This window comes from Calidris pugnax, unplaced genomic scaffold (genome assembly GCF_001431845.1).
Source record: "Calidris pugnax isolate Ruff unplaced genomic scaffold, ASM143184v1 scaffold8, whole genome shotgun sequence".
Lineage (NCBI taxonomy): Eukaryota > Metazoa > Chordata > Aves > Charadriiformes > Scolopacidae > Calidris > Calidris pugnax.
Genome location: NW_015090830.1, coordinates 20,057,956 through 20,084,465, shown reverse-complemented (window position 1 = coordinate 20,084,465; position 26,510 = coordinate 20,057,956). Strand labels below are relative to the sequence as shown.

The 26,510-nt window shown below is 43.9% G+C and overlaps 1 protein-coding gene across 2 annotated transcripts in view; it reads right to left on the bottom strand.

The window, feature by feature from the left end:
• The window catches only part of ATXN1 (ataxin 1), a 221,720-nt gene that overhangs the window by 175,910 nt on the left and 19,300 nt on the right, over positions 1–26,510 (bottom strand). Inside the window, exon 4 of one of the 2 annotated variants that reach the window (XM_014940746.1) lies at positions 12,109–12,207. The exons of the other annotated variant lie outside the window; for it this stretch is intronic. The gene's annotated coding sequence lies outside the window, so the exon portion shown is untranslated. The remainder of the gene's footprint in view (positions 1–12,108; positions 12,208–26,510) is intronic. 2 annotated transcript variants of the gene reach the window in all.

Genomic DNA, 26,510 nt, shown 5'->3' with positions numbered 1-26,510 from the left:
AATAAAATAAAAAAATCTGGCATTACACCCCTTTCCTGTTCTAAAACTTTTTCCTAGAATTTCTGTCCTTCGTTTCTAGGCCAGTTTATATGATATCAAATTTGTTATCACAACAGCAACACACAAGCCCAATTCCACAAAGTTTATTCAAGGCAAGCAGATTTCAAACAGACTGCTGGTTTTAGCAGAAGTTTGATACGGCCAAGGACTCAGGACAGTAAGATCCAGAACTCAGCATCAGTTTAACTGTACAGCAACTTTTGCCAAACATCTGTCCTCACTCAGGCATATACTAGGCTCTCCTTTGAAAAGGATTTGGGGATCTCAGCACTGAAAAAGGCCAAAGGGATCCAAATCTGTCCATAAAGGAATCACTGGCAAAATTCCCCTCACCTGAAGCAAGGAAATACCAAGCCTTCAGTAGCAGAACTCAATCATCCTCTTCGACCTGGAAACAACACACCAGCACTTCAAATGGGGATTTCAAGCTGGGTGTACTGAGTTACCAACTGCCCAGGCAGGATGCACGCCTCGGTCTACACGAGCTGATTCTGGAAGCACAGGCCAAGAGCAAGCAAGGGAAACCTCAGCACAAGCAGTCTGAAGCTGTGGTCTCGTCAGCCCAACACACAGGCAAACTTGAAGTCACGAGGCTCGGGATCTGTCTGCATATACTGTATACAAGACATGAAAGACGCACATGTTGTCACAATGCAACATTTCACACCCAAATATTAATAAACAATGCTCTGTCTTTAAACAGAGGTAACAAACAAAAAATATTCTCCACCAAACATATCTCTGAAGGCGAGTAAGAGGAACTAACGTTATTTCAGGACAAGCCTGGCAATCTCACTAGCCTCAGGTGCACAGTGCTGAGCTGCTGTGAAAGATGAAATTACACAGCTTAAAACTTAGTTACAGGTGGTTTACTTGAGGGGAAGGACAAGATTACGACAGAGGAACAAGACTCGGAGTTAAAAGGGTAGGATAGTACAGAACAATGAGAGAGGGACAAGACTGGGTTGTTTTTGGCTTGACGCTCGCCCAGTGAAAAAACAAGCGTGAGTCATAGTAAAGGTAACTCAAAGTGTGATGTGACTGCAACGGGGAGCTGAGCAGACCACACTGCATGAGTCAGCAGCACAGATAAAAAGGGTGATAAGAAGCAGCAGATGGGACATGTCTTTACTAAAACAACCCTGCAGGACACAGGCCCCCCTCGCTCTACTGAAGCGGCCGTGCCAAGCTGCCTCGTGGGCTGGCGGCCCCGTGCAGCAGAGCACGCTGCACAGGGAGGTTAGAAAACAGCAGGCAAACAGGTGCAGGCAAGACCCACATGCAAAAAAAAAAAAAAAAAAAAAAGCAGAGAAAAGCAAAGTGACAGCACACACACACACACCCCCTCCTCGAACACACACACACACAGCGCCCTGGGACGCCACCCTCCAAACCGCCTGGGCAGCCGGGTGGGGAGGAAGAGAAGGGGGGGAAGGAAGCGGTCACCGGGACCATGGCATTCAACCCGGCCGACAGCCAGCTTTTCTCTTCCTGCTCGCTCAGACTCGGCTTTTCCTGCTGCCCCAGCCCCCTTCTGCCTCCCCAGCAGGCACCTGCAGAGCGGGGATGCGGCCGCACATACCTCCTAGGTATCTCGAGAAGGCAAAAGGGCTGGTAGGGCTATTTGTGGAGCTGTGCTCCAGCCTACCTGCAGCTCAGGTGGGCTTTGCAAAAGCTGACGTTTAAAGCTCCACCTTTTCCTTCAGGATTGCACCCCCCTGTTTTGCTGCGAGCCTCCAGGGACCAGGCACCCAGTTTCTGGGCAGCAGAAACCCTACAGTCGTACACAATGGCCACATTCTCTGCGTAACGCAGCTGCTGCCCTGACCACAGGAACGACCTGCAGCGGTGGTTCTTCGCTGTCGGGATCCTTACTCGCTGCACTTTTGAACCTGGTCAGGAAAGACGAGGGCCCTCTGTCACGAGCTCCAAAGAGGACAAGAGACAGAAGGCAAAGCTCAAACCGCCTTTCATCTCACTACTTGACTGAGGTAAAATTATACTCTGCCTGAGGGGGGCAAGATGGAAAGTAAAATGGTCTATTTTTAGACACAAGATCCTGCTTCATCAGGTTCATCTAATTTCTAAGAAACAAACCTTGGCAAAGGTCTGCATTTGAGGGGGATGAAAGATGACTTGTTTCATTTTCTTTTAGTGCAGCTCATAGCATGACTAGCATAAATCTAAGCAAATCTGCTTTAGCCACATATACATGCCAGCTGTTCTATTCGGGAGAGATAGTCCCTATATTCTAGTAAAAGATATATATATATATATATATATGTATTTCATTCTTCCCAATCCCTCCTGCCAAAATAAGCATGTTGTGTCCAAGTATTTCAATGGAGTTAGAAGGTGTGTCTATTCCCCCCAGCTCCAAACATCCTTATGTATGGATTTCAAAAGCTGGCAGGTACGCCGAGGAAGAGCAGTTGCTGAGCCTTACATGCTCTGCACAGCAACAGATCTGTTGTAACGGATTAACAGGCAAAGACAGAGAGAGACAGGAAAGAGCCACGCTCTCCTTCTTTACACACACGTCCTTGCCTTTCAAATGCAGCTTTACGGAGATAATGACAGTAACGGCGTGTCTAAAATAAAGCTGGACCAAGAGCCAAGGCTCTGTGCAGCCCCACTGACAGCAGAGCTTGGCTCTGCACCGTGGTCACGCACTTCTCTAACCCGAGCGTGCGCCTTCCAAGAAGTAGGTAGAGGAACTGCTCTCCTACGGACAGCACGAGCACTAGCAAAGGGGGAGGGCGGTCAGCCTGTAAGAAAAACAGTGAAGTTAGTATTCATTTCCTGTCGGTTTTAATCTTGTCTCAAGGCTTTGCTAGCTGCTACTTCCATTTTCTGGCCTGCTCTGCAGAGGAACTGCTCTCTTTACTCACTCGCAGAAGGTCCTTCGTAGCTGCCTGCAGTCACTGTCTCCTGTCCTCCTGAAATCCACCCCACCCTGCCCACCACTCGCTGGCTGCAGCAGCAGTGAATCAGTCTGCAACCACAAATCACTGTGTTGGCCTCCCCCTTGTAGCTCTATAAACAAACGTACTCCTGATTACAGCTTCCACTGGCAATCTGTTTTTTTAAAAAAATATAAATAAATGCACAGATTCATGGAAGCTGATGCACAACTTTCTTCTTTTTTTTTTTTCACAGGCTAGTCTTTTCATTACCCCTTGAACGGTCTGGCCATGCAGAAACACCCTTACACCCTTTCTACTGCTGGTTTTCACACTCCGTGTGCTATTTGATTTCCTTTGAACTCATGATGTGAGTGCACTTCCATACATTCTGCAGGCGATTCCTGAAATGCACTGCACAATTTGCATGTGGACATAGAGCACTGACTAACCTGAAGACAACCAGCGACCAACTGTGATCAGAATTCAGACACAGGCTCTGTAAGAACTCCCTTCTCCTCAGTCTGGAGAAAGCATCGCACCTACATAACTCCCACCATGGGGCTGTTGGGCCCTTAGAACGGAGGCTAAAGGGTGACAAACTGATGACAAACCATTACTGATAGTTCTGCAAAAAGGTTCCCGTGTCTCCTCGCCCCAGCCCCTTGGCAATAGACACACTTTTGCACATCCGCTTTCAAAAGGAGCCATCAGATGCACTCATCCGTCTCACCCGAGACACAGCTAAGCGGGGGTGACACCCTGCATCAAAGGTGGCCAAGGATGGGTGTCACGCTAGGCGAGCAGAAGGGAAAGGTTTAAGTGACAGAGCACAGAGCTTACCTTGCTAACCATTAACTAGCACAGTCCATGCCAGGAGCAATACCTTCTCCCCCTGCATGAACTGTGACCAGGAACAATACCAACAAGCGTGCACAGCAAAAGACATCATGGCTAAGAGAGATGGAAGAGGGTCAATCACCTGATCCCCCACCCTTGCACACCTCTGAAGATTTATCTCAGCACCACATCCTTAATTCCTTCCCTAGTTTCCAAGAACTGGCCTTTCATACACACACTAGAGAAAGAAAATGCGTTTGTCTAGTATCTTTATCTCCAGCTCATGTTTGCAAAGCTCCCTGAGAAGAAAACCACAAGACTCCACAAGCGATCAGTGTTATCACACTTGATCCATATGTGCCTTGAGCTTGCTGCCCACCATGGGTCCAACAGCCATTGCTGCAGTCCTGAAGGGATGGTGGCATGAAGCGGTAAAGTAGCATTTTGCTGGCCTTTTCCTGGGAAAAGATTATGTAGCACATCAGAAAACAAAATTACTAACTTTACTCCTAAAATCTCTCAGTCTCACTTCCTTGTTTACAACTGGATGAATTTGAAAGACAGAGTCACTTTTGCAAGATCCAAGAACGTGACTGGGAACACAACGGCAAAGCCCCAAACCCTGTTCCTCTCCTCGGTCGGGAGCTATGCAACCCTCTTCCCTCCCTCTGGGCACAGCAGAGCTACATCACCACCTTCCGCATACAGACAAACACATAAGTGACTTCTCTCTCATGCATTTATGTCTATAAATTAAGACATATTTTAAACTAGGTTGTAACAACCTATATGACGTTCAAATACTGCATCTATCGAAACCACTTGAATTCAGGGTTGTTTTTTTTTAATGTAACATTTAAAGAAGGATGTGTTTGTTGCTGAAGTCTCAAAGAAAATCAAACCTTGGAACTGATAGCAGTTACTGACTACACTTCTAGGACCCACTCGCATCCTACATCACCGTGCAGGAGCAGTCTCTTCTGCCAGGCCAGAGAGGGTATACTCAGTGCATTTAGCAGGCTGAGTTAAATGCCGAGTTAAATCAGAAAGGAACTGCAAGCTGTAAAAGTAAGAAAACAGGAGTTCTAATAATTTCTTAACAGAAGCGATCTGTGATTCCCCAAACTCTTAAGATACTGTTACAAAAAAAAATATATATATGATTTAATCACTACAATTAACTGTTCCTTTTAAAAATGGCTTAATTTTAATGCTAAACAATCTTTTTTTTTTTTTCTCCCCCTCCTATTTCCAAGCTCCTATTTTAAGGAGGCATTAAGTTACATGACAGAAATGTTCCAAAAATCTCCTTTTTGTGCATTTTTGCTGAACATTTATTTTCATGTGAATGTAGCTTGATACAAGTCACATGCAAAAATATCATCTAGTAAACATTGAACAGAAAATGCAGCACCAATAAAAATTAAAAAATAGAAAAATTAGAGGCCTACAGAAATCTATGGTGGATCAGATTATGGATCTATGGTGGAACATCTGTAGAAATACAATGTCTAAGTTTAAAAAAAGATTTATAGAAGTATTGTAAGTATTGAAAGCATTCCCTTCTTTAAGGACAATAACTAAAAAGAGTAAATGCAAAACAAGATTTAGAAGCTGATTACTTGTTTTCCTGCTTGCTGATTTTAGTCACAGTTGAAGTCAGTAATTTAAATCCCCCTGAAGAACCCTCCACAGGAGAAGCAGCACTGATTCATTTTGCGTGAGATGGGACACTGAGGACCACAAAGAGTGTTAGCTGGCTGATGCATGGCAGATACGCTGGGACAGAGGCAAACGCATGCTAGTATTTCACATTAAAAAAAGGCAAGAGGCTAAAATATATGCAGGCACGTGCACGTGTGAATGCATGTCCTCATTCTGTTATCATGCTCTAACAGGACACAGACTTGTGTAGCAGCAGACTAGGAGGAGAAAGCTTTTGCAAAGTGGTAATGGTCAGCCACTCCTGAGCGCTTAGGGCAGTTCCTCCAGATGCAGAAGCACCAGGACCAGCTCAGCAGCAGGTTTCTTGGCATAAGCACAGCACCGTGTGGCCAGAGCGGCAGGGCCGGGGACACGAAGGCGTGGTGATGTCTGACCGCTCAGGGTTAGCGTGGATCCTGCCAGGATTATGATAAGCCTTGCTAAATCCGTGCTGGGCACATGGTGACTCTGCACCATCCTCCGCCAGTGCTCCTAGTCCCAGGATGACAGTGACAAAACGCCGCTCAGGGCTGTCAAGCCAAGAGTTGTGCTGAGCAGGAGACAAGGAGCCTGGCTGTTCTCACCAGACCCAAACTGCCTGGCCCTACCTACTCAGGAGTCTCTTCTACGGATGTCCTGAAGCACCTCCACCACCCAGGTTGTTCCCACAGGCTATAGCAGCACAGACCTCCTCATCCCTGCCCTGCACAGCAACAAGGACAGGGGAAGCTGTGTTTCAAAAAGAAAAATACTTTTTTTGTTCTGTAGAAGAAACCGAGTTAGAAGGCTTCAGGGAACCTGCACAAACTTGCAAAGTCATGGAGGTGATCCTCCAGTGAGAACAAAAGGAGGAGGAAAGCATCCACGGGGACACCGTAAGCCATTTCTCAAGGCAGGAGGCCACACTACGGGGAAGAACCTCTCCTCTTCCCCCCCTGCTGCCCCCATACACTGAACAGCAATCGCGTGGGGAGATGCAATCACGGTGGCTGCAGGAGCTGCCAAAGTGCTTTTTGGCTTAAGAAGCAAAGGACAAGTTTGAGGTTTGTTCTTCAATTGCTGCCTCATGCACTTAATGTAACGAGACAATAGAGAAGAATAACTCATGTATATAGATAGCAATGAGGTAATTAAAGCCTAGCTCTTCTCAGCCTGCTCCCTGACTCCACATAAAAGAATACACAAGTGCACAAACATCTAGGTTGAAAATACAACATCACGCTCTAGCGTAAAACTCCCGTGCCACATGGAGTACTGCTGACTCTACTACGGCCACGCTATGGATTAGTGGGTACTGATTGTGTTTGCACAATATTTCAATAAGCAGAGCCAACCGACATCACTTCCTCTATTTCTGTATAGAGTAATATATTTACAGGAACAGCCTTTTGAAACGTTCCAGTAAAATTAGCTTACTCACAGATTTTTTTTTTTAAACTAGAACAGAGAGCAGAAGGATAGTATCATCATCGGATTTTGTGCATAAATCAGCTGTCTATTTACCACTGATATGTTGCAATAATGAATTGCCACTATCTTTTGAGTTATTTGTCGGGTTATAAGAGATCACCTAAGTTCACAGGATCTTAAAAAAAAAAATAAATCTTCATTATTTCCTGGGAAACGACCTTCAGAAGCATGTATTACACCTCCTTCCCCGAAGCAGTGCCCAAAATATTCCTAGAGGAATTATAAAAACCTCCAGCGATGATGCTTCCACAGCCTTCTAAAAGGCAAATGACTACAGCACCAAAATACCCTTATCACTTGAAAGCTTTCATAGATGTTTACCTAAGTCTTGCCACCTTCAAATGAAGACCATTCCTTCTCGTCCTAATCCCATGAGTCCTACAGTACAGTTTATTCCCGTCCCCCCTGTAGGAACCTTGCACATAGTTGAACGCTGCTATCATGTCTGTTACTGGCCTTTTCCCCTGTAGACTAAACAATCCCAATTCTTTCATCTTCTTTCCCAGGTCATGTTTTCCAAATCTTTGATCATTTTCACTGCCTTCTCCTTGGATGCCATCCAGCTGGCTCTTGACTATGTTGTGCCCCAAACTAGATGTTGAGCCATTTCCAACATTGAGTGGAGCGGACGGGTTATTTCCTGCCTTTTCTTTACACACCCCAAAACGGTGCTTTTTGAGGGGCGGAGATGGGGAAGCTTTGTTCCTTGTACAACAGTTATGACACCAATGGTCTCAGGTCTACGATACCCTTCACACCCCGATGCCCTGTCCTGCCCAGGTGGAACAGATCTGGGAGGAGTTGACCTGGGGCTCTTCCCGACAGGCGCTCACCATGGAGCTGCAGGGTCACCAGCTCCAGGGTGGGAGCAGAAGCAGGCAGGGGAGGGAAGGAAAAGCTGCCCACTCAGCAGAGCGCTGGCAGCCCAGATCCCAGGGGACAGGAGAGCAGGACACGCTGCAGGCTGGTTTTCTCTGGTGGTCTGGGAACCAGCTGTGACTTTTAACACCCTATTCAACTAAACCAACCCAAAACGCCTCCAGCACAGCCCAACTCCAGCTCACAGACCTTCTTCTGTAGGACCACTATTGAGTCAGCCATCCCCCATCCCGTGCCTTGCAACGGTGTATTTCTGTCCCTGGGCACCACTTCTAAGTTTGTACCCTAGTTGTTTTTTTCCCCTCAAACTATTCCTCCAGTTAGCCAGGGCAGCTCTCAACTTTAATCCTGCCCCCCAAGGAGCCTGCAGCCCCCCTCCAACCTTCTTATCCTATGTAAATTTAATAACTGCTCTCTCTGCTCCATCCATCATTTCAATAATGAAAACAATGAGTATTACCACAGCCAGGACAGACCCCTGGGGAATCTCAATCACTCCAGTCTTGCAGTTTAACAGCAAACCACGAATAACTACTTCAAATAGCGCCTGGTGAAACTCTGTGCACCCACATTACAGACTGGCTCACCAGACACCCCAGCCTGCTTCAAAGCAAGCCGTGTTAGAAAGCATCCAGAGCCCCCCGTTAAAGAGGGAGTAATTTCTATCAGGCAGAGAAGTCCAATCACATTGTCATAGGCGCTGTTGGAAAGTCTTTGCTAAACACTGCCATAAAATGTAATGCATGCTGATAAGAGGGACAGGAGAGTTGATAACCAAGCTTTAGGATGACAGGAAGAACTTCAGCTGAACTGAGACAGCAGGAGCTTGACTTTGCATCCAGCAAGAGAGAGTCTTGGAAGAAGCACGCTGAAACCCAGTATAAAAACGACAGGAATTTTGTACCTGCCATCAACTGCTGCTGACTTATCAGTTAAAGATGATACTATCACAGAAGTGTGGGTTTGGGTTTGTTTTTTTTAAATAAAACCAAAATATTTTCTTAGCTCTTCCAGATGTTTTTTTTTAATTGCATTCCTTACCGCTCCCTAATAGCCTGTCCTGCTCAGGGATGGCAAACAACCCAGCCAGACTGCAAGGACCACGGCTCCCAGAACCCAGATTAGTGGTTTAATCGACCACTGAAAGCATCCCCAGCTCCACACCAGCACTAGGAGAAGCAAGTGGCAGCGGCTGGTGCCTGAAACAGGGAGAAAGGGTAAGTTCCATGGAAAGTGAAAGGTGAGGCAGCTTTCCAATGCTGGCTCCCTCCGCTTGCCAAAATAGCAATGCCCTGCCCACGCCTCGCTCCGGCTTCTGCCGAAGATGCGCTTGCTTCCCAGGAGAGCTTACTCTCGCAATGCAGATGTGCTTCACTGAGGCAATCGCCTTCTGTTGCATAATGCAACCCAGAATTCAACAGTATATGCTATTTGGTGCATTTTTTAAATGTAAACCAGAAGTTACTGCGGAGCTCGGTGACACTGCCGAGAATGTTAACGCTACGATTTTAGCATGGAAGAATATATTGTACCCTCCCTCCTCCCACAGCTCGCTCTTGAGCCGTAATTCTGCTACATCCTTTTGTGCTTGTCAGTAATATACAGGGCAGCTCCGGGAAGAACCTGGCCAGTGACTGCACCAAGGTGAGCAGACTTGAACAATTCACTTTATGTCCTACAGAACTGGAGTAAAAGATAAATAAATAAATAAATATATCAGGAACAGTGCCCACAGCCAAATATTTCCAGTCCCCTACATGAACCAGGAGGAACAACACTGCAGATGCTGAGGCATACTTTGAATACAAATATACATACATTTAGATTCTTCTTACAGTTTCCAGGAATTGCACAATGTCATTCCTCTTTAGAAGAATCCAGGTCTTTTCTAAAATATATTATGCTTAACCCAGTTTTCCATAGCAGGAAAACTCACCAAGGGAATACTGTTTGCTTATACCAGAAATGTATCCCAGAATTACAGTAATTTATAGCCTCATTTTCATTGACAAAAGAAATAATATCATTCTCTTCTGACAAATATCAGTACACTGAAAAAGTAATGAATAAATGCCTATAAACAGGTATCAAATAAAGCAACTATCAATCACTGCAACAAAAATTTTAATTAAATCATACATTAAGTAAAAAAAGACTGAAGTAAAACCAAGCCACATAATCTGAAATCAAAATAAAAATCTGTCTATCATGCCAAAGCAGAAACACACAATTCAGAGCACTAAAATATTGCAACCTGTTAAATGACTGTTCATCGATTGTTATTTGTAAGCCTCCAAGTATGCTAAATGAAGCCAAATGTAGAGATTCAGCAAAGTACATAGACATGTGCCAAAGTACATCTATATTTTAAAAGCATTTTTTATGTGACAGCTTAAAACTCTGGAACTGCTCGTGTATACCTCTACAACGACTTCTTTTAAGAGACAGAAAATACTCAGAAAATGATCTGCACTGTCCACGTTTTAGTATTACAAATCAAATCAGCATTCAGCCTAAGCTGAATATATATTTCTGGAGACACATCAGAAAGAACCCAGAGGATTAGTCCTAACACAAAAGGATGAGGGAGTTGCCTGCTGTCATCCTGCCAATTTTGCAGAACAGAAGAGTTAGCAAATGAGGCATGAAAAGATGTGAGCAAAGAAATTCATACCTGCGAAAAATGCAGCAATATCAGGTGTGCGAGAAAATTACAGTAAGTAGTAACAGGCCCAATCACAAGAATTGCTGACCAGCTGAAAGTCCTTTTGGCCTCAGCTGGAAAGACTTAGGACCCCTAAGGCTAGTTAAACTTATAAGCCATCCTAATTTAATGCTATAAATTAAATTTGAATATTCAGCACTTAACTTTTTAAGGCTCTGACCTTCAATCTGAACCAACGGTACGGCAGAAGCTCTAACTACATCAAGAAAATCTTCCTGCATCCCTCCATTTCTGTTACCCCAAAGTATAGAGTTCTCTCTTTTTTAATTCCTTATAGTGATAGTAATATCAAATATGTGTATCTTAGTGCTTTAGGGAAAGCTGAAAAACTCCTGTTTCGGGCTTTGGAAATCTCTCACTGACGCAGCTGGTGGCTTTCAGAGTGCAATGACAAAGGGAGAGCGTTATTCAAGTGTGTGGGTGCACGAACACACGTGTGCAGGGAAAGTGAAGAAGGAAGAGGCATGCACTCTATACTGTAATTCTCCAAACCTGAATATGGCAACCAAGGACTTTCAGTGCAGATGGACTGTCATGCTATGAAAATACACAGTTGACTCAACGCTACCATGTCTAGCACGGTGGGCTGACAGGTTTCTGTCGTGGTTTGGGTCAGGTTGACCAATGACAAGATGACAGATGTTCTCCCTCACCTCTCACTCCAAGGAGAGGAAGAAGAGAGATAAACAGATTTACAAGTTCAGAAAAAACTAAACTACTTTTATGAACTATTAATACTAAGATAAAAAGGAAATAATGAAAAAGACACAATATATACAAATATATACAGAACTGTATCAAGTTCCCAGGGAGGTCTCACCAGCAGGCACTGGGAAAGTTCCAGACTGGACTCAGTAACAGATGGGAACAGGATTCCAGGACACTCTGATCAGGATCAAAGGTGGGCAAACTGATAGGGTCCTCCTCAGACATCATCCATTGAAGAAAGACCAGCCATTGAAGAAAGACCAGCCATTGAAGAAAGACCAGCCATTGAAGAAAGACCAGCCATTGAAGAAAGACCAGCCATTGAAGAAAGACCAGCCATTGAAGAAAGACCAGCCATTGAAGAAAGACCAGCCATTGAAGAAAGACCAGCCATTGAAGAAAGACCAGCCATTGAAGAGGAGCCAACCTGAACCCTTTGCTCCCTCACCTTTTATACAGATCAGGGTGGATGTGATGGGATTACCCTATGGGTCAGTTTGGGTCACCTGACCCGCCCACTCCTCCCCACAGGTGAGACCCTTCCTGGTAAACAACCAGGTCTGCTGCCACAGCAACAAGTACAAGCAAGAGCATCTCCCACTGAACAGAAAGTTGGCTCTGCTTCACACCAAACCAGGACAGTTTCATACAGCAAAGGCCAGCCTCTGGGGGAGGGGGAAAGCTGAGATGGGGATGAGGAGTTCTACACCTGCCTGGAGGTACATTAAAAGTCAGTTTAATTAATCTGATAAATAAGACTCAACAACAACAACAAAATACAGAAAATAAATTAACTGAAGAACAAAAAGCTTAACTTACTGAGTAAAACACCACGTTAAGAGATTTCCCCACTTTCCCTGCTGTAAAGCACTTCTGAAAAATTCAGCCACAGAGCTACTGCTTTTCTTGACCTTTTCACTGAAAGAGAGCAGAGTAAAAACAGGAAAGAGCTAAAATGATATGCAATAAAGATGCTTCGCGTTAGGAAAGTCTTTTGAGTCACTGTTGCAAATTCATTCTGTGTCAGATTTGCCAATGTAATGCTTGCTAAAGACTATCTATTAACAGCACCAGCAGCCGAAGCGAGCGTATTGTCTCTCAGCTGTTGCAGCAACACCGTAGGCACCATACCATGCAGCTATGTAGCATTTGCATCTGTTGCTGGTTTTCCACACCCAAAAAGTTCACTTCATGTCTTAACGATTAATTTATAATGCCCTGAGCCCCAAGGAGATTTGCTCTTCTGATTGCCCTTTTCTTAATGCAAATAAACACGGAAATAAATCTATTGTTTGAGGAACCCTTCCACTAATTTTGTTCTTTGATGGTTTGGTTGATTTAGTACAGCTAGGAATCAAGAGTAGAGTGGATCCTAGCTTAATATAGAGTGTGGTTAATCTTCCCTTTGCATAATGCTGGTACACTATGGCCCAAATACCAGAGATTTATTTGATGTGTACATGCTTTCAAGCATTAGTAAACAAGTTGCAGCCCATTATGAAAGAAGAGCAGATCCAAACAGTTGTGAAGCTCTTTATATACTAGATTGACACTGGCAGTGCAATGTACTTACATGTGCATGTATACTAGCTTTGTCGTTTTGGAGACTATTTCACCAAGAAGTATCATTTTTTAAAATATGACTAAAAATATGGCTGTGATCACTTCCCATGTCCTAATGCACTACTGTCTGAAGCATGACAGAACTGACAGAGAGAGGGGCATAGTCTTTTCTCTTTCTCTTTAACTGATTTTGTTCCTCCTAACATAGCCAAAAAGAGGAAAAACATATAGTAAAGCCTCACAAATGTATCAGCACATTAATTCCCTTGAAAAAACAAAAAGCTTCTCTTGTTTCTCATTTCTTATGCTTCCATTACTTTAAAGAACATGCTACAAAACATACAGAAGTACCCTACCAAATATCACAGAATTTTTTACTTTATTGCATGTATCAAATAAATTATTCTCCTACTTTCTGAACTATGACATTTTTGTTGTTGTTCCATGTACTAACAACTAGGTCCTTTGGAATTCAGTTGTAAGAGAAAAATATTAACTTAAATAAAGATTACTGTTAATAGTGAAGTTTCAACAACAGTGGAAGCATTTAAGTGCACGAAAGTTACTTACATGTGACAGTGCACCCAGGGATAAGAGACCCAGTGTGAATCTACAGTATTTTACCACAGAGGCAAACCCACCCAAGGGGTACTGTTAGGTATCAATAAGCCATATGGCGCATTTTTTCTACTGAATAGAAGAAACATGACCCCACGCTCAGGCAGTAGCTTTGGAGGACAGCACCTAACTCCTTGCCCTCTTGCACAGATACACGATTTTCAGCAATTCTCTGGTGTTTATACTACACTCACTGACCGCCTGCATAGGCTACAACTGGACATCATCAGTCACTTGCCATCTCTGGCCTAGATTTTATCCCTTTCCGTGCTAAACACTAACACGAGATGACTCAGGAACAGCTGCCTCTGTTTTCTGTCCCATAATAAATGAAGAAGCCACAACGAGAGATACAGAGAAAGTGAGGGCTGGAGGGGGGAAGAGCCTTCAGGCAGCAATTCAAAAATCTCCATTACAGAGGTGTAAAAAACCTACACCCCTGGAGTGAGGACTTCAGATGAAGCCTCAAATCTTGGAGGCAACTATGGATGTAAAAGTATATGCCTGTGAAGGAGGTGCTGTGAGAACAAACACATCAGTGACTGAGAGACGCCAGGATACCACAAAAAAGTAACACAGTAAGAAGAGAGGATGCCAGTGTCTCAGATAAGCAGTTATGGCCATGTTTACTTAAACTGTTCTGCTGAGTTGTTCCCATTTCAGGCAGAAAACTTTGATTTAAGGAAGAGACTTGCAGTTCTGTCTTCATATTTTTTTTTTTCCTTCAAAGCATGCAAGAACTTCCTTTTTCAAAACCAAATTAATAAAGTTTACGTCCAAGCCCTCTCACAGTCCCAAAAATCTCAAATCTGAATTTTATTAGAAGGAGAGGTTAGTGCAGCCAAACGCTCCAACAATACATTTAATAGCCTATAATGTTTCTAATGTCCTGCTCCCTAAGTCTATGATCTGGAAAACCAGCCAAGAGCACCCACCCAAGAGCAATGACCCCTACAAGAAATACTGTTATCTATCTTGGCTATGGCCCTCAGCCACTGCTGGCATGACCAGACCAGGGACCCTCCAGCTGCAGAGGGCAGGCACACAGACCACCTCTCTGACAGGAGGAAACCTGAAACAAGGAGGAAAATCAAAAATGGAAAGTTGTGCCGAGCACGTAAGCATTGAGCTACTCTTTCAAACTTAAGGTTTTATGGGTGTGTTTTACTAGTTGATTTTATTGGACCCTCCTTCTCCTAGCCTACTGCTTCCCTCATATCACTTAGGGTTCCTCCTGTTCGTTCCTACTTCACAACCTTCAGGCTGGAAGATTTCTCAGATCGCTTCCGCAGTTCAACTCCTAATAAACTCAATGGAAAAACTGCCTCGATGCGAGTAGGGACCAGAGTAGGCATTTGCCCCAAGCTCAGGTATGAGCATCCTGCACACACAGCAGTACTTCTCCCTAGCTGGCCTAAAGGATGCTTGGGAAAAGCATTTTGATGCAGATTTCACATTTGCTGGTCGTGACACTGGAAAATACAGTTCATGCTGTCTCCTGACAAAAAGCCACACCGCATGTTCTTCTATATAAGGCGTACATGCAGAAAAGCAAAAATATCTTTTCTAGTAAGTTATGCAAAGCAGAAACAGCCTCCTGGTACTATTACAGGCAACTGGAAGCTAAAATGATACTAATTATACAGTGCACTTGAACTCCAGCAAGGCTCCATGACTCCTATCACGAAGAACACTGCTGAGCGAACCCCCTGGCAGGCACCTCCTTGCCACCATGCGTGGGCAAGGCCCACCAAAGCCTCAGGGGAGCCCAGCTAGGAAGGGCAGGCAGGAATCTGCCCCGTGGGCAGGACCTGCTGCTCCTTCTCTGTCCCCCTGCACCGTGGCACCGACGGGCACGGGACAGGAGCAACACCATCCCCATTCGAGCGAGAATTTACTCCCATACGTGGCACAATTCTGTGCTCCACCTCAGACTTTCCTAAGCACCAAACCTCCTGCTGAAAAGCATTTTCCACTCTCCTGCCAGCCTGACTGTTCAAGACTAAGCAAAGCTGCGGATGACTCTGCAGCTCGTTCCACGTTATCATGCCAGTGGGGTGCTGTGAATTCGCGACGAAGCAAGAGAGGCGGCACACTCAGATATGAACCAAGCTGAACTTTCAGGACTGATTTCTCCTTCTTTCGGGCCCTTTTACCAAAGGTGCAGTGGAATTTTAAAAAAGCTGTCAGAGAAAGCGCCAAAAAAAAAGAAAAAAAAAAAGATATTTGCACATATCTAAATAATGAAATGAACGTTTTTTCACTTCCACACTTCAGTATCTCAAAAATGGCCATGGGAGTATTATCATTTACTTCAAGGTCTGATGAATGGATGGACTCTCAGATACACTAACAGTAACAATTTATTCCCTCTCATAGTGAAAACAAACAGAAAATATTTTACTCCAAAGGATGATTTTTTCCAGCAAACACTCAAGTTCTCTGAAAACAGCCATAACAACAACACTGCTCGCAGAATGTTTGGTAACTTTACAGGAGATGTTGTATGTTAAACACTGATTTTAAAATATACTCACTAAGCCACTCTGCCATGTTTTCAAAGTCACCTCGTTTAATTAGTTTATTAGATCAATAAAGAATTTTGGATAACAAAAAATGAAGGTGTATTCAGAGAGAAAGGCAGTGATATCAATCGACTGAAAATGTACAGGAAAGAAGCACAAGAAACAACGTGAAAATGCAAAAAAAAAATTAATTAATAATCCAGAAAACAATCAGCACACCAAAAAGATCATTCTGGGATCTCACTTCACCTGCAGGAAGGCTGAGCAGGCTTTCCATCTTTTTCCCATTTGCAAGCCCCCTAAGGTTCTCCTGGTAAAGTGAAGCCCTCCACAGTGCAGCCGGGCGCCGGCTGACAGCCAGCTCTCCTTCCCGAGTCCCCGCTCCCCGGAGACAGGCTCCCAGTCACCCAGTCCACAGACCACAGTGGCTGGTCACTATTGCCACCACAGAGAACAAACTAAAAACCACCGTTACACTGCAAACCAATTAACCGAAGCAACCAACAGGGCTTTGCAATCCACAGCCTCCTGCGGAGACAGCAACGGCGTGGAGGTTCAGCAAAGCCCCGTGTGGGGCAGAGCTGCATCCGTAACACCATGTTGTACCCAGTCACCCCAAAGGGACAACATTCCTAAAGGAAGGAAAAATGCAGATTACAGACACTACGGACCATCCGGGGTCTATTTAAACTCCAGGCTTAGCAATTACTTGCCTTAATATTTTCTGGGTATCCTGAAACTTTACCGAAGGTGTGCAGGCTGGCAGGCAGCACCCCCATTACCACATCCCTCTTTTCTGACCCACATCCCGGCTGCACCACCGGCATCGGGCACCCACAAGCGCAGCCTCGAGATAAACTGGACCCTGCAGCAGGGGAAAAACTCCCATGAGGAGCATCCACCCCTCTGGAATGGCAAGGGCAGCGTGGTCCACAGAGCAGGGAGCTCCTCGCCACACTCCCACCGCTGCGGGAAACGCGGCTGGGGTCTGGGAAGGCAGGACCCAACGGGTGCTTGGGGAGACATGGGTGGTGGTGGTCATCCAGGGGCAAGCCCAGGACAACCTCCCTGACCCCAAAGGCTTCAGGAGAGGCTTGGCAGGCCCCGCCACCAGCATCTCGCCCACCTAGGAAAGAGGGAGTTCACAGAAACGCCACGGATTTTGGGGACTAATGGGTGCTCACTGCATACCGGGTGCAGCTCGCTCAAGGGTGAAGCGGGGGCAGGAGACACCCCCACCCCGCAGCTCCCTGGGGAAGTCAAATGCCCAAAACGCTGAGGACTTGCTTGAGGTGGGGGATGGATTTATTACTAAAGCTAGTGGGATACCTACAGGAGTAAGCTGCAGGCATAATGAATGTGTTTCTATTTAGTGATCTTTATCACTCAAAAATCCCACAAGTACCATACAAAAAAACCCAATCGGCCTCACTGAAACACAACAGCAAAGGGCGGGCAGGGGCAGAAGGGAAAAATGAAAATCTGGTCACTCACCCCCAGGTATTTCCCCATCCCTCAGAGGCCCCAGCTTTCACACTTTCAGGCACAAGAACCTTAGGTGCTCCCGAAACACACCCCCAGTCCCAAAACATCCCCCGGGAAGGACAGACATCAATCCACTCTTGCAGGGTTTGAACCCCTACTCCCAAGGGTTCACAAGCACAACAGGTTGCTCCGACTAGAGGCAAAAAATGCTTTTTTCTCCTCGGGCAATTAATGCCAGGTGAACTATCTCCAGAGTAAACTAAATTAAGCTGTGATTTTACATGCACCTCTCCCTAGCTCTCACTTTTTCTAAAAGGCAGGGTAATAAACTGCACGGAGGAAGGCAAGGCATTTGGCTAACAGGCTTCGGTACTTCACGTGTATTAATGACCAGGACAGCAATAACATTAGATTAAGAAAACTTTCTGGGTCACAGTCCTGTCTGTAAGGTTTTAAAACCACTAGCTGGGAAACCCACTCCCCAGCTGGCTGATGATTCAGCTTTGAAAGCAAATATTTAATAATTAGTTAGTAGAGGGAAGTTGTGGACAGCTACACCCCGGGGTATTTCCAGAAATGACAGGTATTTTAAAATGCAAATTCACAAATTTTGCAGCATACGTAATTTGAGTATCTAGTGTACATCCTGGCCACATACCATATTGCTAGCAAATACCACAGTGCAAACAGCTTTTCCAAGACTACATAGATCCCCAGTGACACACCAGAATGTAGTTTTAAACAACAATACAAAGATAAAAGCATGTTTTGTATATGGCGTGCTTTGGAGCAGGTACCATATGCTCTGTCAATAATCTATGGATTAATAGGGCCCCGATGTACAATAACACGTTGGCGACACAGCTCCATGGAAGATTATTCCATTCACCATGAAAATTAGCTGAGGATTAGGCATATGTCACAATTTTTCATTCATATTTTTAACTTGGTCAGCTCTAAGATACTACTGTTGGGGTTTAGGGGTTTTTTTTATTAATCTTACTCTTTAAAAGTCTGATCCTAATTCCATTAATTTGCACTAACATCAAGGGAGCAGGTTCAGGCACTAAATCAGAAGATTAATGCTATCTCAACAATTTACTTCTGCATCCCTAAGAGCAACTATACTACAGTGTTTAAAAAAAAAAAAAAAAAGACCAAAGATTCACATAACTTATTATCCTACCACTGACAGTAGATGTAGCTGAGGGAAACAGTTGAAGAAATAGAGCAAGTACAGGATGTAAAAAAAGTAATTTGTATCAGTATGATTACTCCCAGTTTGGGCTGTGTTTCTGGGTAGTTCAAAATCAAGATGCTTTTCTAAATCTCGGTGTTAGGAACTGGCAGAAAATAGATCTATATATAATCATCTGCAACAGCAACCCATCTTGTAATAAGCCAGGGTCTCCTGAGTATTTTATTTTCTCGGTTTTTATTTAGAACAGAGGTCTAGGTAGTCGGGTGAATAGCTGGCCACAAAATAAAATGTCATTTGCTAGTTACAACCTAACCTCAGGTGTGGGAGATTCACCTCCCTCTTTGCAGCTCTACAGGCTCTCCATACAATCATCAGCATTTGTGCCTGGGCAAAATGACTTCAAAATAAGAACAAACTAGAATGCTTCCCGGGCAACATTCTCCATGCACTTTGTACATGCTGGGAATAACCTTACAAACAGCACAGCCCCAGAGAGTAAGATCTCCAGGTGTTATTACCTTGTCCAGGTCTCCTTAGTGAAAATAAGGTTGTCCCTAACAAATTCAACAACTGGGGCAGGCTAAACCACCCCTGGCATCACGCGAGGGTGAGGAGTCTGCTGGTTTGTACACGCACAGTGGCAGTGGGGTGTAGCTGCATTTCTTCATAAAAGTGTAAAAGCGATTTTGCTTCATCCGTTGGACAGAAACGCTGACGCCTGCCCAGGATCTGGGATTCTCCAACATCCCCCTGCAACAGGTACCTCAGAGGGGTGGTCTGGGTGTCAGTCACCACCACGGAGATACAAAGGCATTGCCACGCTTCTAGTAACCTGCCCAATTCCTCCTCCTCCTCCTCGCGTGGGTAACACACAGCTGAAGGGAGCTGCTTACACTTGGCAAAGCAGAACGGCACAACTTTGGCACGACTACATCGCAGCACCTACAACTATCAGTATATAAATATTTCAGAAGGTAAACTGTATTTTGGGTTTGTTTGTTTTTTTAAATACATACCTATCTTTTTTAATTGTCTGGTAAGCAGTTTGTGCAGAGAGGAGTATTACACAGCGCAGAGGTATGCTAAAATTGCATTTGCATTTAAAGATAAAAGCTGCTATTAATCACATCAGAAAATAAGAGAGTCTGAAAGTGCAAGACACATTTTTGAAGGGAAAAAGAAGTCACAAGTACCAAAACACTTTCAGAAAGGAGGCTGACAAACTTTTCCTTCCTGTCGCCCTCCCCAAAAAAACCCTGCTTTAAGTAGCTTGCACGTAGCTAAAACAGCTAGAATCAAACTGGTGCAACCTACACCGGCAGTACAATGCCAAAAATGTGCTCTGCCTATGCCACGATAAGGAAGGAATTCTGGAAAGCAACGTACCTACCCATAAGCACTATCACCAGCTAAGTGACTTATCAAAGCATCTACGTAACAACATAATTGCCAAAAGCTACCAAGAGATTTATCAACAGTGGGGTACCATCCACACCACCACCACACCACACAAGAGCGACAGAACTGAAGTCCTCAGGTGGGCCTGGCTTCTTCTGTTGGCAAAGTACAGTCTCGTTAGGGATTGTTACCAGTCCCCATCTTTATTTTGCATCCTCTTTTGGGTGAAGTTTTTTATACTGTGAACGTAAAGAGGCAATGGTTCTCAGGCTCCATCATGGAATGGTTTAGGTTGGGAGGGACCTTAAAGATCAGGGACACCTCCGACGGGACCAGCTTGCTCAAAGCCCCCCTCCAGCCTGCTGCAGCTCACTGTCTATTTGTATGTCAAGTGCTGTATGCTCCTGACCTCACCACACATTTTTATAAGAACCAAGCAAGCCATAATAAACTTAACAGTAAGGGATTGTGCACACAGATGAGACGTTGGGAGAACAAGCTTACTTATTAAAAAAAAGGGAAAGTCAGCCCTACTTTATGCATAGAAAATAAAGGTCTCTCTTTAATAAAGTAATCTGTAGCCAAATCTTGACATTACAGAAGGTAGCTTACAATACATCTCAAGCAGGTTTGAGAATGGACAGTAAATACTATACATCCCCACGTGTCTTTTCTTGAACCCAGATACACTGATATACTTGTACAAGTGAATCCAAAACGCTTTGTAGCCCTGTGCTGTCAACCTTTTGAGACAGCCTTCATCAAATAGCAAAGGCCGGGGGAGGAGGGCACACACAGAAATGACAGAAAAACATCTCTTTGCTTCTAACTTTACCTGTATATGGATATTCCCAAAACTGGATATAACATGTCCAATCCTGACAGGTAACTTTGCCCCAGTTTTCATAAGGTATTTTTTCAACCTATCTGAAGGACTTTAAAACTTTTCTGTCTTTATCTGATCAAAATTCTACCCTTCCTCCTGCAGTCCTGGCATTCTTTGTGGTGAGACTGTTTCAGTATCAATATTAATATTCAAATGTCAAGTTTGTGACACTACATTTCCTGTGCTATTTAAAGCATTCAGAACAATTATTATCCATGAAATATTAAACAGTAAATTTTAGCTACCTGCCTACAATTTCAGCAGCCCTAGCTGTGACAGAACAGCACTTACACCAGTCACATGCAATTTTACATAGAGATGTATTGTTCAGCTTTTCTAGCAGGACTCATACATTTCTCCAAATTGGCCTTTGTTGTTTTTAGCACAGCTACACATTTTTTCTTTTTCTGGAGCACAACTGAGCCCTGAAAATCAACTGAATTTATAGTGTTTAGTATTTCAGACTTCTGTTCCACATATATTCCCTAACTGATAGCAACTTTAATATATAGCGAACAACTGAGTGTTTCCTCCCCTTATATTTATGGAATAGTAATTCTTCCCTTTATCATTTCTATTGCTCTTTAAAAAAAGAATCTTTCATTTTTGCTTTTTTTTTTTCCTGTTTCAGTACTCAGTTGAGTCTCTTTCTTTTGTAATTATCTATACCATGGTTACATATCTTTGGCTATAAGGGGTATTTCTATTATAACATGTAGGTGTCTTTAAAAGCAACATACATTACAGCTGCACAGCTGAGATGTCATTGAATTGGCACTCCTCCCTACCAAGCCGCCAAAGTTTTGGAAAAGTTTTCATATAGTAGTACAAACTGAAAATAATGAATGCCTATTGCTGTATACAGAAAGGCGCATGTTAATTAGATAAATTTTTCTCCTTCTCAAAGAACAGCTTTATGAGGAATGCATAAAACCCCCGTGAAGTTTCCGTTAACAGACAACAAAAACAGACAACAGACAAAACGAAATACCCCAATTAAGTCAAGGAAAAGATTTCTTCTCAGCATAAGCTTGATCATGCCATAAAGTACCACAGTATCATTGTATAGGTCAGTTATTTCCACCGTCCTCCCCTCTGAAACTGGAGGCTGACTGCAGAACATGCAAGTTCCTTTCAGTTTTCATTAATTTCACTTCAAATTTGAGCCAAAGGGATCTGATCCCAACACTCCAAAAGTCAACAGGAGGAACACCAGTGGGAACAGGGCCTAAAACAACATGTCTACAGTAGTCAACAACTCTGAGTTATATAAACGCTTGCTAGTATCTCTATACTGACCGGTCATCAACATTTCCATTATAATTCTTGTACTGGGGAACGTCTGTATGTTGGATGCTATCCATACTTCTCTCCAGCCAGCTGAAAGAAATTGTTTTTGAGTGATACAAGGCACCTCCCTCTCCTCCAGAGACCTGCAGACAACTAAGAGAACCCTCATTTTTCACACAAATCAACAGGATCTTTATCATCTTAGGCTGAAATCAGGTTTACCTGCTTTACTACAATGTGCTTTTGCAGGGTCGTAAAAGGAAGCTTTGGTTTTGTGTCAGGAAACCAAGGGCTACCAGTTTTTTCATGTAGTATGTCATGACATGAAATAATCAGGGCTAGAAATGCAACAATGAGGTTTAAACAGCAGCTCATGAATAATGTGCCCTGTGATTCTTCATCGTTCTGTTTACACTGCATTGAGAGTTATAAATGAAGTAACAAACAGCAAAACACAGTCTGCCAAAATAAGGAGCCTGCCACAAATGCTTTTTAAAACATAGCAGGAGTAATACTAACATCACGACCAGTGTTCTTCCCACTCTGATCAGTGAAACCATCCTTGAATTTGATCTCCTGCTGCACCCAGAAGGACAGCTTTGTTTGTCTAGAGAGCCACCACACTCTTACTGTCGAACTCATTATTTTAAAGGGTTTGAAGTATCTTCGGCACGACAGAAGACACAGAAAAACAAGTTCCATTCCACAGTATGCAGTTCATACTAATGTTAATTAATTCACATTCACAACATACACTGAAGCTGTTCCAGAATACCCATTATGGTATATTCTGAGAACAAGTACTAGGAGCAAAACATGAAACTTGGCTTAGTTTAACCAGCCCACCAACACAACTTTATGCATCTTTCTAAAATGAGCCCAAGCGTCCCTTCTCCTTCCTGCTCCTGGAGGGATGCTAGTATTAGGCCCACCAAACTGCACTCATCAAGAATCAGTTCCAGAAGTAGTCCTCCTTCTTTCTGCAGAAATCAGTTGTTAAGGGGACCAATACTAACAGCTTTTAGGAGTCATGTGGGTAAAATGTGAGTGGAACTGCTTCGTGCCCTAGTTGAGAGGTCTCACTGAAGGAATGGGCATAAGTGTTGCCCTGAGCTTTTACAGTAAAATATCTCTTCCACTTCCAGGACTCCTCCACATCTACTCATTCATCTTCAGGCCTCCCTGGGCACCTGGAAACCAAACCACACATTTTCAAAATGGTCCTACCACTGCTCCCTTCTGAATTTCCAACTGCTTGCCCACGTAAGACATAACCCTGCTAAGGAGAACTTGCCCCGAGACCCCGGAGCACCCTGCTCTGCAGAAGCTGGGCCAGAAACAGCACGATGGACACCAGTAACACGGCACTGGCTAGGTGAAATGAACCCTAGGCTCATAGCAGACTCTTTCTCCAAGGCCACAGCTTCTCAGTGTTCTGTCTCAGGCACAAAAATGCAGAGTTTATACACTTATGGGGACAGGTGAACAGCTTTGCTCTCAGTAGTAACCACAGTTTCTTTTGAAGTCCTGAGCTGAAGTTAAGAGATGACCCAGGTCAGTGTTCACACATCACACACCACAGCCTCTTTCAAACACAAGAAAAAAAGAGATGAAAAAACCAAAAAGACAAACCCAGCCCAGCTACAGAGTAAACCCCGCTTACACACACCACAAAAGCTTTTATTTTCCATGCCCATCCAAAAACACAAATTGTCCAAAGGCTGAATACAGGCTCTCCACAAAGGAACCTCTCAGCCCGTTGGGACTGTCTCAGCTCCCGCCGGCTCCGCACAACCGGGCACTCACACGTAACACAAGTGCCCTCAGCCAGCTACAGCAACCCGCTCAACATCCCGACGTCAGCACCTTTTCATCGCACACCTACTCGTTCCCATCTCTGTAAAACACACACACGTACGCACGCACACAGAGAGAGAGAGAGGAAGATTTTACTGGTAGGAAGGGAAATCAGCGGCTACAGCCGCAAAGCGCCGCGTTGCCAGCCAGCGACAGCGAGCGCACAATCCCATGCTGAACGGCTGCCAGCGAGGAGGAGTCCCGCTTTAAGGCTTGGGAACCACTTGGAAAGCTGTTGCCTGGCTGATTAAATCCCTGCCGAAAGGGTAAGGCTTGGGAGGGCAGCAGAGGAGAGGGATGGCTCCCCTGCGCAGCCAGCAGAAGCCATCCCTCTCCTCTGCCCGGTGCCCACTCACGTCCTCAGCTTGCCCAACGCCCCACTGCTACACAAAATAATAGCCCCACCAGCCAAACCCTAGTCCAGGGGCAGTGACCACAACACCTGCTTAAACTCCCTCCGAAACGAACTGGTCCCTAAGATCATTTTGAAAACCAAGTGAAGGATGCGGTAAAACTCCCCTCGGGGAAAAAAAAAAAAAAAAAAAAAAAAAAGAAAGGGGGGTGCCTTTTTAAAAAAAAAAAAAAAAAAAAAAAAGGGACAATTTGGCATTTGCAGTGTGTACAAGATGTCTTCATACACTTTCCTGATTCCTTGCCAGTAACTATTCAAAAAAGACCACTTAACAAGCAAACAGGTCTTCAGCACAACAAATAATAAAAAAGAGAGCAAAGCTTGTGCTATTTAAATATCATGAAACATTCTGCTAATCATGCACAGATGGAAGTACAGACGCTTCTGCCAGACGCCTTGTTCAGAAACTTTGCTCTATTTTTAATTATTTGATGCACAGAGGACCTGTTTGCTGATTAAAAGGGCACTGCCTTTAAAAGGACTCCATCAATATGGAGTCTAGTCTTGTTTTTAATGGAAGATTTTAAAAGTAGTAACTCCTACGTCCGAGCTCCCTGCACCAATTTTTATAATCTTGCAAGCAGGTGGCTGGTTTTTTTCAGATGTTTCTTTCACCTTGGGAAACTGTCTAGGTAGGAGAAAAGTGAAACTAACTATGTGCAAGCTATTGTTTAAATACACTGAGGAAATCCATTCAGAAAAATGTGTATTTTTCTCTGATATCCTTTTGTTTTGGTGGTATTTTTTTGGTGTTGCCTGTAACAAGACAGGGTTATCAATTTTCAGATGAAAGCATTATTTTGAAAGTTTGCCTTTCAGTCAAAAGCCTAATTTTTGGGGAAAACGTACCATCTCCAAAAATATAAACCAAAATACTTGCTGGGTTTCTTTAAAAATCTACTATAACCACATTATCATTCCAATAGTCAGCTTTTGGCAAAAACACAGCAGCACACAAAGAAAAAAAAAAAAACCTCTCATTTTTTCACTTCATACCTTCTGTGAACTCATTCAGTGGTACGGTGCTTCATTCCTGTACTTCTCCAGAGCAGTCCAGGAATTTTTCCCTCACTGAAGAGCCTCACTCAAAATGCATGCCATGTTCAATTTCTTTTCTTTTTCTGAATGAAGTGCTTTTCAAACATTCTTTTTTGGTTTTATCTTGAAAGTTTTGCAACCTGCTACTACAGAACTTTGCCACTGGAGCAGAATCCTGGTATGAAAATGACTGGAAATTGAAGGAAAACTGTCCAAGTTGTTACTTTTGTCTCACACATGAAAATGATACTGCATTTTTAAAGGTAGCTAATGTTAACAATTTGAAGTGCTGCTATTAACACAGTAAAAGAATCCTTTGATTAGCAGACCACACGATATGGTAATAAAGTAAAAGTGACCCCATTATCTTAAGAACAAATGATCCAAAGGGGGTGGCTCCCGGCTCATGCTGAGGTACAGAGAAAACAACTGATTTTTTATTTTTTTTTTTTTACACTGCCAGCATGTGATATTATACAAACAAATATATGCAACTGATTTGTTAAAGACCAGCTGACAAGGCTGAAAAGCAAGATGCCTGCTGAAGAGACGCTGCAGCTGGAAGCCAAGGAAGACTGGCAGAGGCACATGGGACTGAAAATCCAATGTTTGGCCAGGGAACCAGGCACCACAGTGAAGCTGCAGAGAAGAAATAAAGGGGGTTTTCCCAGGAGGAGAAGGGGAAGGCTGTATGGAGTGAAAGGCTTGTCCAGGCAGATCATCAGGGTTGCAAAGCTCAGAATCCAGCTATGACTAACAAGGAAGGAAGAGCAGCAGATGAAAGAACATTCAAATTTGCAGTTCTGCAGAAAATTACGGAGGTATCGAAACATTCTGAGCAGAAATGGATTTTAGGCACATAGAAACACACACAAAAATCAAGCCGAAGAAAGGGCCATCACACCATCAAAGTACCACGCAGGTAGCAAACCTGGTGAGGGAGCTGTA